Genomic DNA, 12,925 nt, shown 5'->3' with positions numbered 1-12,925 from the left:
TCCCGCATATATATAGCACAAATATCACTTCCCAAATGACTCAATCATTGTCACATTATAGCCAAACATCATTGCAGAACATACATAACAAACTATGGTCTCAAGCACACAAACACAATGTCTCAAGCACACAAACACAATGTTCTCAAGCACACAACATTCTCAAGCATAGCAAGTTTACAAAAGCACAGTTGCATGCATAGGAAAGCACAAAGTTCATCAAGATAACTAGGAGTTCACACGGTTTTGGTGTTCGGAGCAGGAACATCGAGAGTAGTCATTCGACTTGCTTGCCCAACTCCAGGTGCAACTACCGGCACATTGTTTGACCAAATTGACGGAATAACCCATACGCATGTAACATCCCAATTTTCAATTTCGATGTCTTACTATTCATTCATATGCATATCATATTTTCTTTGCAGTTTTGGATTCTATTTTTGCAATATTCAAATAGTTTTTCCACTCAAGAAAAATATTAAGAGGCAAGATAACATGACTTCTTCAAAATAAAAGAGTTGGAAAAATTATTAGAAAACTATTTGGAATTTTAAAGTTAATTGAGAAATATTTTAATACTCAAATTAACTATTTTGTAAAAATAATATTTTATAAAGATTGCATTTAGGGCAGAACAAAAAGCACAGGGTTACATACGAGCCCAGGTATTTATGCGAAATTTTCTGCAAATTTTAGAATTTTATTTGTATTTATTTTAGCCCTAAACTCTCCCTGGTATAAAATAAAAGAAAAACCTATCTTTTGGAGTTAAACCGCGCCCAACTGAGCAAGATGTGTTGTCCTATTCTCAAAGACTTTGGGGAAGTGTCAGGGTTGCGCACCAGTTTGCTCAAGTGTATTGTGCTACCTAGTAAGTGCAAGAGTGTGCACCTTGACATGGAAAAGAATTCTATAAGAGCAGGTCTCACGGGTTAGCAGGTGCGACCCATCCTGACGGATGACACATGGCATTCACAAATCATAAAGCATCTACCTCACCCTCCACCTGAAATCAGGGGGGGGGGGGGGATTATATGCTTTGTGATTTGTGGATGCCACGTATCATCCATCAGGGCGGGTCTCACCTGCTAAATATGAGACCTGGTCTCATATAATCTTTTTTCCCCTTGACATGTTGCAGGAGGGCCTGGGGTGCCCCATCGGAGCCTTTCCCTGCCTCTAAGAGAGAATTTCTTATTTGGCCCTTTCTTAAAATCTCCTTCTCTTTTTGGCCCAAAACAAAATTTTCTTTCCATTTTGACACTCAAACTTTATTTTGTTCCCTCGGTGACATTGCGTCTATTTTTGTCACCCACGGTGTTAAGTGTGAGGTAAATAGACCATTTTGCCCCTAGTGCACTATGTGAATGTCCTGAATATCTAAGTAAAAAGGCAATCAGTTCACCGATTTTTATTAAAGATGTTCACTGATGTTTTGCATATATATGTACTTCAATAAAAAAATTTCTTAGCTAAACTAATCTGTGCGTACAAAAGCCGTAGAAATATGTGCAACACTTGTATGATCATATTTATATCATTATCATAGTGGTTAGTTTATCACGTTCCAAAGTATTACATATAGACTACTAAATCTTCTAGCTAACACACGTTTAGAACTAGGACAGTACGCATAATAAACCCTCGAAACAAGTACTGTAGTACACAACGCGCACGGGCAGCTGTACACTACGCACACGACAGGCAGACCATGACGACAAGAACGCATGTTGCTGGCCACGAGCAGCCGGACACCACGCAGACGACCAGTGGCGTATCTAGGGGGTGGACAGGGTGGTCCATGGACCACCCTGGAATTTCCCCATAATCTATATAGCATAGAGAAAAATATATTTTTTATAATAAATAAATATATTTATGTGAATATTTTGCATTGGTGGACCACCCTGGCATGTTGGGCTAGCTACGCCACTGCAGACGACCCGGTAGCTGGGAACGACGGCAGCCAGCCACGCGCGCTGCGGGAGACCAGGCGCTCGCCCGGACTGAGAGCAAGTCTAGTAGAGCCCTCAAACCCTGAAACTCCTAAAAATAACTGTCTTTTTACAGTTTTTGCCGGAAAAAAGCCGTAGACTAGAACCTCTAAACCTTTAAACCCGTAAAAAAATTTAGAGGTCGAACCCTCAAACTGTTTCCCAACCTGTAGAAGTGAGGGTTGGGAGGAAAAACTCCCCCAACCCGCACTCCTCTTTCCTCTCGCGCGGGAGGGAAATTTCATCCACGCCTCCCCGGCTCCTCCCGCCGCCTCGCCCCGCCCCGGCCATGGAGGCCTCCGCCGCCGCCGCGCCCCCGCCCGCCGCCGCGCCCGCCCCCGCCCCCGCACCCGCCCGGCACCCGACCGTGGCCGACGTGGTGGCGGCGACCCACGTCGGGGCCAAGCGGCGGCGGGCGGGCCTCGCACCGCCTCCTCCCGCCTCCCGGGCTCGCGCCCGCGACCCCCGTCCCCGCCCCGGCGCCCGCCCCCGCCGCCGCGCCCGCCCCCAAGAAGAGCCGGCCAAAGGCGGCCTCCCGTGGGCCGCGAGGGGCGTCCTCCAAGGTCGCCGGCTCGTCCCCGGCCGTGAAGAAGCCGCGGAAGAAGCCCGCGGCCCCGCCCGCGGCCCCGCTCGCCGCCGTCGCCGAACCTCCTCCCGCCGCGCACGAGGTGTTCGAGGAAATGGCAACCCCATCCTCGTTCATGGACCTCCTCCAAGACGCGGAGGTGGACCTCGGGGCTCCGCCTCTAGAACCCTTTAGGGTTGGTGACAATTTGGAGGAAGATGAGGAGGATGAAGGGGATGACGAGGAGGAGGTGGCCGAGATAGGGGAGGAGGCATTCACCGCCGCTTCCCGCCCACACGCGCGGTCGACAAACTACACCGAGGCGGAAGATATCCTCTTGGTTCGTGCTTGGGCAGCTGTGGGGATGGATGCAAGCACCGGCGCCGATCAAACCGGTAAATGGTATTGGCAAAGGATCGAGGAAAACTATTGTAGGATCAAGCCGAAGAATAGTGGGTTCATCTCTCGCACTTACCGGTCGCTTCAAGGCCGGTGGGAGTTGATGAAGCCCGCTTGTGCTCGTTGGAGTGCGGCCATGGACCAAGTGAGGGATGCACCAACTAGTGGAACCGTGGAGAGTGACTATGTGAGTACATATTGTTGGGTAACGTAGCAATAATTCAAAATTTTCCTACGTGTCACCAAGATCAATCTAGGAGATGCTAGCAACGAGAGAGAGGGAGTGCATCTTCATACCCTTGAAGATCGCTAAGCGGAAGCGTTACAAGAACGCCGTTGATGGAGTCGTACTCGCGGCGATTCAACTCGCGGAGGATCCGATCTAGCGCCGAACGGACGGAGCCTCCGCGTTCAACACACGTACAGCCCGGGGACGCCTCCTCCTTCTTGATCCAGCAAGGGGAAAGGAGAAGTTGAGGGAGAACTCCAGCAGCACGACGGCGTGGTGGCAATGGAGCTCGTGGTTCTCCGGCAGAGCTTCGCTAAGCACTACGGAGGAGGAGGAGGAGTTGGAGGAGGAGAGGACTGCGCCAAGGGAAGGGTGTGGCTGCCCTCCCACCCCCTCAATATATATATGGGGAAGGGGAGAGGGGGCCGGCCCCTCTAGATGGATCTAGCCTAGATGGGTTTGGGCGCCCCCACCCCCTAGGAAACTTGCCCCCCAAGCCGGGAGGGGCGGCTGCCCTAGGGGTGGCGCCCCCACCTCTCCTGGTTACGTGAGAGGGGTTGGGAGGGGCGCACAGCCCCTTAGTGGGCTAGTTTGCCCCTTCCCCTTGGCCCATAAGCCCCCCCCCCCCAACGCTTGCCGGGGCCTCTGAAACCCCTTTCGGACATGCTGGCCATAGCCTGGTACCCCCGGAACAATTCTGGACTCCAATACCCTTCGTCCAATATACCGATCTTCACCTCCGGACCATTCTGGAGCTCCTCGTCATGTTCGGAATCTCATCCGGGACTCCGAACAACCTTCGGTAACCACATACTATTTCCCATAACAACTCTAGCGTCACCGAACCTTAAGTGTGTAGACCCTACGGGTTCGGGAACCATGCAGACATGACCGAGACACCTCACCGGCCAATAACCAATAGCGGGATCTGGATACCCATATTGGCTCCCACATGTTCCACGATGATCTCATCGGATGAACCACGATGTCGGGGATTCAATCAATCCCGTATACAATTCCCTTTGTCTATCGGTATGTTGTCGGTATCCCAATACCTCGTTCAATCTCGTTACCGGCAAGTCTCTTTACTCGTTCCGTAACGCATGATCCCGTGGTAACTCATTAGTCACATTGAGCTCATTATGATGATGCATTACTGAGTGGGGCCAGAGATACCTCTCCGTCATACGGAGTGACAAATCCCAGTCTCGATTCGTGCCAACCCAACAGACACTTTCGGAGATACCTGTAGTGCACCTTTATAGCCACCCAGTTACGTTGTGACATTTGGTACACCCAAAGCATTCCTACGGTATCCGGGAGTTGCACAATCTCATTGTCTAAGGAAATGATACTTGACATTTGAAAAGCTCTTAGCAAACGAACTACACGATCTTGTGCTATGCTTAGGATTGGGTCTTGTCCATCACATCATTCTCCTAATGATGTGATCCCGTTATCAATGACATCCAATGTCCATGGTCAGGAAACCATAACCATCTATTGATCAACAAGCTAGTCAACTAGAGGCTTACTAGGGACATGTTGTGGTCTATGTATTCACACATGTAATACGGTTTCCAGTTAATACAATTATAGCATGAACAATAGACAATTATCATGAACAAGGAAATACAATAATAACCATTTTACTATTGCCTCTGGGGCATATTTCCAACAGTCTCCCACTTGCACTAGAGTCAATAATCTAGTTCACATCACCATGTGATTAACACTCAAAGTTCACATCGCCATGTGACTAATACCCAAGAGTTTACTAGAGTCAATAATCTAGTTCACATCACCGTGTGATTAACACTCAATGAGTTCTAGGGTTTGATCATGTTATGCTTACGAGAGAGGTTTTAGTCAACGGGTCTGCAACATTCAGATCCGTGTGTGATTTACAAATCTCTATGTCATCTTGTAGATGCAGCTACCACGCGCTACTTGGAGCTATTCCAAATAACTGCTCTACTATACGAATCCGGTTAACTACTCAGAGTCATCCGGATTAGTGTCAAAGTTTGCATCGACGTAACCCTTTACGACGAACTCCTTTTCCACCTCCATAATCGAGAAAATTCCTTAGTCCACTAGATACTAAGGATAAGTTCGACCGCTGTCATGTGATCCCTTCCTGGATCACTATTGTACCCCTTGACTAACTCATGGCAAGGCACGCTTCAGGTGCGGTACATAGCATAGCATACTGTAGAGCCTACGTCTAAAGCATAGGGGACGACCTTCGTCCTTTCTCTCTCTTCTGCCGTGGTCAGGTCTTGAGTCTTACTCAATACTCACACCTTGTAACACAGCCAAGAACTCCTTCTTTGCTGATCTATTTTGAACTCCTTCAAAATCTTGTCACGGTATGTATTCATTTGAAAGTACTATTAAGCGTTTTTTGATCTATCCTTATAGATCATGATGCTCAATGTTCAAGTAGCTTAATCCAGGTTTCCATTGAAAAACACTTTTCAAATAACCCTGTATGCTTTCCAGAAATTCTACATCATTTCTGATCAACAATATGTTAACAACATATACTCATCAAAAATTCTATAGTGCTCCCACTCACTTCTTTGGAAATACAAGTTTCTCATAAACTTTGTATAAACCCAAAATCTTTGATCATCTCATCAAAACGTACATTCCAACTCCGAGATGCTTACTCCAGTCCTTAGAAGGATTGCTGGAGCTTTGCATACTTGTTAGCATATTTCAGGATTGACAAAACCTTCTGGCTTTATCACATACAACCTTTCCTCAAGAAAATTGTCGAGGAAATAATGTTTTGACATCCTATCTGCAAGATTTCATAAATAATGCAGTAACTGCTAATATAATTCCAACAGACTCTTAGCATCGCTACGAGTGAGAAAGTCTCATCGCAGTCAACTCCTTGAATTTGTCGGAAAACATCTTAACGACAAGTCGAGCTTTCTTTAATGGTGACACTTACCATCTTCGTCCGTCTTCCTTTTAAAATCCATCTGCACCCAACAGCCTTACGACCATCAAGTAGTTCTTCCAAAGTCTATACTTTGTTTTATACATGGATCCTCTCTCGGATTTTATGGCCTCGAGCCATTCGTCGGAAACCGGGCCCACCATCGCTTCTCCATAGCTCGTAGGTTCATTGTTGTCTAGCAACATGACTTCCAAGACAGGATTATGTACCACTCTGAAGTAGTACGCATCCTTGTCGACCTACGAGGTTTGGTAGTGACTTGGTCCGAAGTTTCATGATCACTATCATAAGCTTCCACTTCAATTGGTGTAGGTGCCACAGGAACAACTTCCTGTGCCCTGCTACACACTAGTTGAAGTCATGGTTCAATAACCTCATCAAGTCTCCACCATCCTCCCACTCAATTCTTTCGAGAGAAACTTTTCCTCGAGAAAGGACCCGTTTCTAGAAACAATCACTTTTGCTTCCAGATCTGAAATAGGAGGTATACCCAACTGTTTTGGGTATTCTATGAAGATGCATTTATCCGCTTTGGGTTCGAGCTTATCAGCCTGAAACTTTTTCACATAAGCGTCGCAGCCCCAAACTTTTAATAAACGACAGCTTAGGTTTCTCTAAACCATATTTCATACAGTGTCATCTCAACGGAATTACGTGGTTCCCTATTAAAGTGAATATGGTTGTCTCTAATGCCTAACCCATAAACGATAGTGGTAATTCGATAAGAGACATCATGGTATGCACCATATCCAATAGGGTGCATTTATGATGTTCGGACACACCATCACACTATGGTGTTCCAGGCGGTATTAGTTGTGAAACAATTTCCACAATTTCTTAATTGTGTACCAAACTCGTAACTCAAATATTCATCTCTATGATCATATCATAGACATCTTATCCTCTTGTCACGATGATCTTCTACTTCACTCTGAAATTACTTCAGACTTGTATTTCATCAAGTAAATATACTTAGTATCTACTCAAATCATCTGTGAAGTAAGAGCATAATGATATTCACTGCATGCCTCAGCACTCATTGGATTGCACACATCAAATGTATTACTTCCAACAAGTTGCTCTTTTGTTCCATCTCACTGAAAACGAGGCCTTTCAGTCATCTTGCCCATGTGGTATGATTTGCAAGTCTCAAGTGATTCAAAATCAAGTGAGTCCAAACGATCCATCTGCATGGAGTTTCTTCATGCATATATACCAATAGACATGGTTCGCATGTCTCAATCTTTTCAAAAACGAGTGAGTCCAAAGATCCATCTACATGGAGCTTCTTCATGCGTTTTATACCAATATGACTCAAATGGCAGTGCCACAAGTATGTGGTACTATCATTACTATCTTATATCTTTTGGCATGATCATGTGTATCACTACGATCGAGATTCAATAAACCATTCATTTTAGGTGCAAGACCATTGAAGGTATTATTCAAATAAACAGAGTAACCATTATTCTCCTTAAATGAATAACCATATTGCGATAAACATAATCCAATCATGTATATGCTCAATGCAAACACCAAATAACAATTATTTAGGTTTAACACCAATCTCGATGGTAGAGGGAGCATGCGATGCTTGATCACATCAACCTTGGAAACACTTCCAACATATATCGTCATCTCACCTTTAGTTAGTCTCCATTTATTCCGTAGCTTTTTATTTCGAGTTACCAACACTTAGCAACTGAACCGGTATCTAATACCCTGGTGCTACTAGGAGTACTAGTAAAGTACACATTAATATAATGTATATCCAATATACTTCTGTCGACCTTACCAACCTTCTCATCTACCAAGTATCTAGGGTAGTTCTGCTTCAGTGACCGTTCCCCTCATTACAGAAGCACTTAGTCTCGGGTTTGGGTTCTACCTAGGGTTTCTTCACTAGAGCAGCAACTGATTTGCCGTTTCATGAAGTATCCCTTCTTCCCCTTGCCCTTCTTGAAACTAGTGGTTTTATTAACCATCAACAATTGATGCTCCTACTTGATTTCTACTTTCGCGGTGTCAAACATCGCGAATAGCTCAAGGATCATCATATCTATCCCTGATATGTTATAGTTCATCACGAAGCTCTAGTAGCTTGGTCGTAGTGACTTTGGAGAACCATCACTATCTCATCTAGAAGACAACTCCCACTCGATTCAAGCGATTGTAGTACTCAGACAATCCGAGCACATGCTCAACGATTGAGCTTTTCTCCCTTAGTTTGCAGGCTTAAGAAACTTGTCGCAGGTCTCACACCTCTTGACGTGGGCACGAGCCTAAAATCCCAATTTCAGCTCCTGGAACATCTCATATGTTCCGCGACGTTTCAAAATGTCTTCGGTGCCTCAATTCTAAACCGTTTAACATTACGTACTGAACTATCACGTAGTCATCAAAACGTGTATGTCAGATGTTCGCAACATCCACAAACGACGCTCGAGGTTCAGCACACCGAGCGGTGCATTAAGGACATAAGCCTTCTGTGCAGCAATGAGTACAATCCTCAGTTTACGGACCCAGTCCGCATAATTGCTACTATCAACTTTCAAATAAATTTTCTCTAGGAACATATCTTAGTAGAACTAAAGCGTAAGCTACGACATAATTTGCAAAGACCTTTTGACTATGTTCATGATAATTAAGTTCATCTAATCAAATTATTTAATGAACTCCCACTCAGATAGACATCCCTCTAGTCATCTAAGTGATACATGATCCGAATTGACTAGACCGTGTCCGATCAGCACGTGAGAAGGACTAGTCATCAACGGTGAACATCTCCATGTTGATCGTATCTACTATACGACTCATGTTCGACCTTTCGGTCTCTTGTGTTCCGAGGCCATGTCTGTACATGCTAGGCTCGTCAAGTCAACCTAAGTATTTCACATGTGTAAATCTGGCTTACACCCGTTGTATGCGAACATTAGAATCTATCACACCCGATCATCACGTGGTTCTTCGAAACAAAGAACCTTCGCAACGGTGCACAGTTAGGGGGAACACATCTCTTGAAATTTTAGTGAGGCATCATCTTATTTATGCTACCGTCGTTCTAAGCAAATAAGATGTAAACATGACAAACATCACATGCAAATCATAAAGTGACATGATATGGCCAATATCATCTTGCGCCTTTTGATCTCCATCTTCGAGGCGCGGCATGATCACCTTCATCACCGGCATGACACCATGATCTCCATCATCGTGTCTTCATGAAGTTGTCTCGCCAACTATTACTTCTACTACTATGGCTAACGATTAGCAATAAAGTAAAGTAATTACATGGCGTTTTTCATTGACACGCAGGTCATACAATAAATTAAGACAACTCCTATGGCTCCTGCCGGTTGTCATAATCATCGACATGCAAGTCGTGATTCCTATTACAAGAACATGATCAATCTCATACATCACATATATATAATTCATCACATCCTTTTGGCCATATCACATCACATAACATACCCTGCAAAAACAAGTTAGACGTCCTCTAATTGTTGTTGCATGTTTTATGTGGCTGCTATGGGTTTCTAGCAAGAACGTTTCTTACCTACGCAAAAGCCACAACGGTGATATGCCAATTGCTATTTACCCTTCATAAGGACCCTCTTCATCGAATCCGATCCGACTAAAGTGGGAGAGACAGACACCCGCTAGCCACCTTATGCATCAAGTGCATGTCAGTCGGTGGAACCTGTCTCACGTAAGAGTACGTGTAAGGTCGGTCCGGGCCGCTTCATCCCACAATGCCGCCGAATCAAGATAAGACTAGTAACGGTAAGCAAATTGAACAAATCATCGCCCACAACTACTTTGTGTTCTACTCGTGCATAGAATCTACGCATAGACCTAGCTCATGATGCCACTGTTGGGTAACGTAGCAATAATTCAAAATTTTCCTACGTGTCACCAAGATCAATCTAGGAGATGCTAGCAACGAGAGAGAGAGAGTGCATCTTCATACCCTTGAAGATCGCTAAGCGGAAGCGTTACAAGAACGCCGTTGATGGAGTCGTACTCGCGGCGATTCAACTCGCGGAGGATCCGATCTAGCGCCGAACGGACGGAGCCTCCGCGTTTAACACACGTACAGCCCGGGGACGCCTCCTCCTTCTTGATCCAGCAAGGGGAAAGGAGAAGTTGAGGGAGAACTCCAGCAGCACGACGGCGTGGTGGCAATGGAGCTCGTGGTTCTCCGGCAGAGCTTCGCTAAGCACTACGGAGGAGGAGGAGGAGTTGGAGGAGGAGAGGACTGCGCCAAGGGAAGGGTGTGGCTGCCCTCCCACCCCCTCAATATATATAGGGGGAAGGGGAGAGGGGGTCGGCCCCTCTAGATGGATCTAGAGGAGGAGGCGGCGACCAGGGGAAATCCTAGATGGGTTTGGGCACCCCCACCCCCTAGGAAACTTGCCCCCCAAGCCGGGAGGGGCGGCTACCCTAGGGGTGGCGCCCCCACCTCTCCTGGTTACATGAGAGGGGTTGGGAGGGGCGCACAGCCCCTTAGTGGGCTGGTTTGCCCCTTCCCCTTGGCCCATAAGGCCCCCCCAACGCTTGCCGGGGCCTCCGAAACCCCTTTCGGACATGCTGGCCATAGCCTGGTACCCCCGGAACAATTCCGGACTCCAATACCCTTCGTCCAATATACCGATCTTCACCTCCGGACAATTCCGGAGCTCCTCGTCATGTCCGGGATCTCATCCGGGACTCCGAACAACCTTCGGTAACCACATACTATTTCCCATAACAACTCTAGCTTCACCAAACCTTAAGTGTGTAGACCCTACGGGTTCGGGAACCATGCAGACATGACTGAGACACCTCTCCGGCCAATAACCAATAGCGGGATCTGGATACCCATATTGGCTCCCACCTGTTCCACGATGATCTCATCGGATGAAGCACGATGTCGAGGGTTCAATCAATCCCGTATACAATTCCCTTTGTCTATCGGTATGTTACTTGCCCAATATTCGATCGTCGGTATCCCAATACCTCGTTCAATCTCGTTACCGGCAAGTCTCTTTACTCGTTCCGTAACGCATGATCCCGTGGCTACTAGTCACATTGAGCTCATTATGATGATGCATTACCGAGTGGGCCCAGAGATACCTCTCCGTCATACGGAGTGAAAAATCCCAGTCTCGATTCACGCCAACCCAACAGACACTTTCGGAGATACCTGTAGTGCACCTTTATAGCCACCCAGTTACGTTGTGACGTTTGGTACACCCAAAGCATTCCTACGGTATCCGGGAGTTGCACAATCTCATGGTCTAGGGAAACGATACTTGACATTTGAAATGCTCTTAGCAAACGAACTACACGATCTTGTGCTATGCTTAGGATTGGGTCTTGTCCATCACATCATTCTCCTAATGATGTGATCCCGTTATCAATGACATCCAATGTCCATGGTCAGGAAACCATAACCATCTATTGATCAACGAGCTAGTCAACTAGAGGCTTACTAGGGACATGTTGTGGTCTATGTATTCACACATGTAATACGGTTTCCAGTTAATACAATTATAGCATGAACAATAGACAATTATCATGAACAAGGAAATACAATAATAACAATTTTACTATTGCCTCTGGGGCATATTTCCAACACATATCTCTTCACTATTTTGATTATGTGTGTGTACTATGCTATTGGTGGGTTCTTATGTGATTATGTGTGGTTGATAGGAGACAATTGCCGACATGAAGTACAAGGTGATGGCCGCTTCCAAGGGCAAGCCATTCCCATTTAAGCATGCTTTGGCAATTCTTCAAACCTTTGACAAGTGGAAGTTTAGGGATCAAGAGACCGCACCCAAGAAGTCAGCAATGCTTAGGATGGATGATAGTGAAGATGAGGAGGAGAGGAACTTGGGCAAGCCCGATGGAACCAAGAAGGGCAAGCTAAGGGTGAAGATGGAAGGAGAGGCATCAAGCCTAAGGGAGAAGATGGAGCACATGATGAAGGAAAGATAGGAATTGACAACGAAGACATTGGGGACGAAGCTTCTTATCACCGAGAAGAAGAAAGAGGTCAAGCTTGCACAAGTTGAAGCAAAGCGTGAAGAAGCAAAGCGCAAGGCAGACTTGGAGGAGAGGATGATCAAGCTCAAAGAGGCAAAGGTATGGAAAGAACTCATGGTGGAAGAGAAGGAGCACATGATGATGTCCAACAAGGACATGGATGAAGACCAATTGCAATGGTGGAAGGACTACAAGGAGGACATCGCGGAGAGGAAGAGGATGTTCCGTGGTGCATCCTCTACTTTTCGAGGTGACACTCCGATGAGTAGTTGTGGCGATGGCGGTGTGGACGACTCCACCGGCGCCTATGGAGATGCTTGATGGAGCCCGCATGTGGTCTAGGAGATGGCGCCGAGGTGCAACTTTTTGGTGATGGTGCCGATGAGAGGGGGAAGATGATGATTTTGTGATGTAAACTATTAAACCCTGCATCAATGATTGTCATTTGGTAGTATGTTTAGAGGTTGATTGTGTTCTTGTAGTCATAAATTGTGAGATGTCAAATGATAGATTTAAAGGTTGGGGTTGAGGCAAAGACTAGAACCCTCAAACTCAACCCTTAAAGCAGTTTAAGGGTTGGGTTTGAGGGTTCTAGTCTTTGCCCCTGTTTTTCAACCCTTAAAAGTGCCAAAAGCTGGCACTTCTCAACCCTTAAAACTGCTTTAAGGGTTTGAGGGTTTGAGGGTTCTACTAGACATGCTCTGAGGCAGGCCGAGCCCGAGACAATC

Source organism: Triticum aestivum, chromosome 1D, assembly GCF_018294505.1.
Source record: "Triticum aestivum cultivar Chinese Spring chromosome 1D, IWGSC CS RefSeq v2.1, whole genome shotgun sequence".
In the NCBI taxonomy this organism is placed as follows: Eukaryota; Viridiplantae; Streptophyta; class Magnoliopsida; order Poales; family Poaceae; genus Triticum; species Triticum aestivum.
This window is presented reverse-complemented; position numbering follows the sequence as displayed.